The sequence below is a fragment of the Malania oleifera genome, chromosome 8 (genome assembly GCF_029873635.1).
Source record: "Malania oleifera isolate guangnan ecotype guangnan chromosome 8, ASM2987363v1, whole genome shotgun sequence".
Lineage (NCBI taxonomy): Eukaryota > Viridiplantae > Streptophyta > Magnoliopsida > Santalales > Ximeniaceae > Malania > Malania oleifera.
Window position 1 is genome coordinate 64946777 of NC_080424.1, and position 3399 is coordinate 64950175.

A 3399-nucleotide genomic window follows, 5' to 3' on the forward strand; every position below is an offset into this window, starting at 1 on the left:
TAGAAGGGTTGAAATCGGTCTTGAAGATGGAGGGCTGTTCGTGTACCTTTGAAAAAAAAGAAATAAAAAAAGAAATAAAAAATGAGATGTGACCCGGCCATGCAGCCGGGTCATCTCAGCAGGGTGAGGCACTGGGTACAAAGAAAAGGAAAGAAAGAAAGGCAAGAAGAGGAAAGGAAAGAAAGGGAAAGAAAGGAAAGAAAAAGGAGGTTGGAAAAGTCAAAGGGAAAATAAGCATAGGGTTTCCTTGTGAGAGGCTGTCCGCAAGAAGGGATTTTTGGGTTAGCTTTGGAGATTATTGGGGCACTGGGGCTGAATGGAGGCCGGATCATATAGAAAAAAAAAATTGATTTTTCTTGGTGAAACACACAAAGGAGGCCAAACCACATAAAGTTTCTTGGAAAAATTATTTTTTTGGGACCTTTCTTGTGGTTTTCTTTTGGGGGTGCTGGGAAGATACACACATAACCAGCAAAGGAGAGTTAGAAGCATGCAAAAATAATATCTTTTCAGAATTAGAAGGCAGCGAACAACGGTGGTGTTCGGGTTGTTCGTGACGCGCGACGGCGGTGCGGCGAGTGTTGATCTTTCCCGTACGCTCCAAATAGAAGAAAATATGGTGAAATCTATTATGTTGGATTTAACTTTTGAAATGAACTAAATTTTTGTATTCTAGGAAAACGATGTAGCCAGTTTCGAACTATGCTCGCTCTTTGATGCTAATCTGAAGTAGATTTTATTAATGTTTGTTTGAGTTATTATGTGCCTAATGCTTTTAATTAACTAGCGATTAATTAAATGATTTTAGTCTTGTGATTTGCTACCGAAAGGGGGGATTATAGGATAGATCTTGGATAATTCGACGTAGGTAAATATAGAGATCGAAAGATTTGTATGAACCTACGTAGCATTAAAAATCGAGGGTCTTACTGCGTTCTTGCATTATTAATTTGCATACTCTTATGTTAAATAATAAATAAGAATAGGTTCTGATTGACTATCGAAAGAGACTTTTGGAAAAATTGGTGATTTGCAAACAAACAGAGAAAACGAAGTTGAATTAGCTAAATGAGTAAAGAATAGTGAGAAACTAGGTGAAATCGGTTTCCTAGAAGTTTTCACTATCATCGATTTGACACGCGGTATCCAGTTTTAAATTCTCCTGAATAGTTTATTTAAAGTAGCTTTGTTTAACTTTCGCAGTCTAAAATTATTAATTTTTCTAAATAAAATCAAGGTTAGTAAAATTTTGGTACTTGGTAAAATTAAGACATCAATCCCTAAGGACGATACTCTACACATCATGATATTATAAAACTGTGATACTGTGCACTTGCAGTTTGCACCGGTCAAGTTTTTGGCGCCGTTGCCGGGGATTGAGCTTTTCTTATTTTTGCCAATACCGATACAAAGTAATCTTGGTTTTAATTTAGAATTTTATTTTTATATTTTTATTTATTTCTTTTCTTTATTTTATTTTATTATTATTATTTTTTATTTTTGGTGTGTTTTTTATGTTGGATGCGCAGTGCTAGAACACGCGCCATTATTCCTTTTGATCTAGAGATTGAAAGAATGCTTAAAGCACTAAAGAAAAAGAGGGTATTAGCCATGGAGAATGGGCAAGATAATGCACAGCCACGCGCCCTGAAGGATTATGTGCGACCAGTTGTGAATGACAACTATTCGGGTATTAGACGCCAGCCCATTGATGCCGACAATTTTGAGCTCAAACCCGCATTATTCAGCATGGTGCAACAAGCCAAATTCAATGGATCTCCACTTGATGATCCCAATATCCATCTGGCGATGTTTTTGGAGATTTGTGATACTGTGAAGATCAATGGTGTTACTGAAGACACCATTAGACTGAGATTATTCCCTTTCTCTTTGAGGGACAAAGCAAGAGGTTGGCTATAGTCACTACAACCTGGGAGTATCACTAGTTGGCAGGACATAGTAGAAAATTTTCTAGCTAAATTCTTTCCACTTGCAAAAATAGCTCAACTCAGGAGTGAGATTGGTCAATTCAAGCAACATGATTTTGAATCACTTTATAAAGCATGGAAAGGTATAAAGATTTGATTTGACGCTGCCCACAACATGGATTGCCTGATTGGTTGCAAATTCAGATGTTCTATAATGGATTAAATGGGCAAACGCGGACTTTAGTTGATGCTGCATCTGGGGGAACTTTAATGTCAAAGACACCTGAGGGTGCTACTGCTCTTTTGGAAGAAATGGCCTCAAATAACTATCAATGGCCAAATGAAAGAACTATGGCTAAGAAAGTTGCTGGAATTCATGAATTGGAGCCGTTTGATGCACTTTCAGCTCAAGTCACTTCTCTATCCCATCAGATTTCAGCTTTGACAACCCAAAAGATACCACAAGGTGCATAATATGTGGCAACTACAAGTAGGACAAATTTGAGTATTGGAGCGAGTCAAGAACAGGTTCAATACATCAATAATCGGAACTACAATTATCGTGGTGATCCTTTGCAACAATATTACCATCTAGGGCTTCGAAATCATGAGAATTTGTCTTATGGAAATACAAGGAATGTGCTGCAACCTCCTGCAGGATTTGAGAGTCATCAAGGTGAGAAGAAGATGTCACTTGAGGATGCCATGATATCTTTTGTTGAGGAGGCAAAAGCAAGGTTTAAAAATACAGATGCACGGCTAGACAACATTGAGACTCATTGCAACAACATGGGAGCCATTATGAAGAACCTTGAAATGCAAATTGGGCAACTGGCCACGACTATAAATACCCAACAGAAAGGAACTTCTCCTAGAAACGCAAAAGTGAATCCTAAGGAACAATCCAATGTCATCACACTTAGGAGTGGAAGAGAAATTGAGAAATCACCAGCAAAGGAAACCATGTCCACACCTACACTTGAAAAGAATGGCCGAAGCAAGAATAAAGGGGAAGAAGAGGAGATTGTGGATGATACACCAAGAGAGACGGACACACTTCCAGCAATTTCATTTCCTGACAATCCTCCTACTCTCTCTACTCCACTTCCTTATCCTCAACGCTTTCAAAAGCAAAAATTAGATAAGCTATTTTCTAAATTTTTGGATGTTTTTAAGAAAATTCACATAAATATTCCTTTTGTAGATGCCTTGGAACAAATTCCAAACTATGTCAAATTCCTGAAGGAGATCATTTCAAAGAAAAGAAGGTTAGAGGAGTTCGAAACAGTGAAGCTTACAGAGGAGTGTAGTGCTATTCTTCAAAAGAAATTGCCTCAAAAATTAAAAGATCCAGGGAGTTTTACTTTGCCTTGCACTATTGGAAATTTATTTTTTGATAAAGTTTTATGTGATCTTGGTGCTAGTATTAATCTTATGCCACTTTCTGTTTGCAGGAAATTGGGACTTAGAG

General features: G+C 37.6%; 1 non-coding gene across 1 annotated transcript; it reads right to left on the bottom strand.

Annotated features, from left to right (window-relative positions):
* Positions 1-2004: 2004 nt before the first annotated feature.
* On the bottom strand, positions 2005-2110 carry LOC131163173 (small nucleolar RNA R71). The gene has a single exon (XR_009138951.1). It is a non-coding gene; the product is annotated as a small nucleolar RNA R71 (small nucleolar RNA).
* Between the last annotated feature and the right edge of the window lie 1289 nt (positions 2111-3399).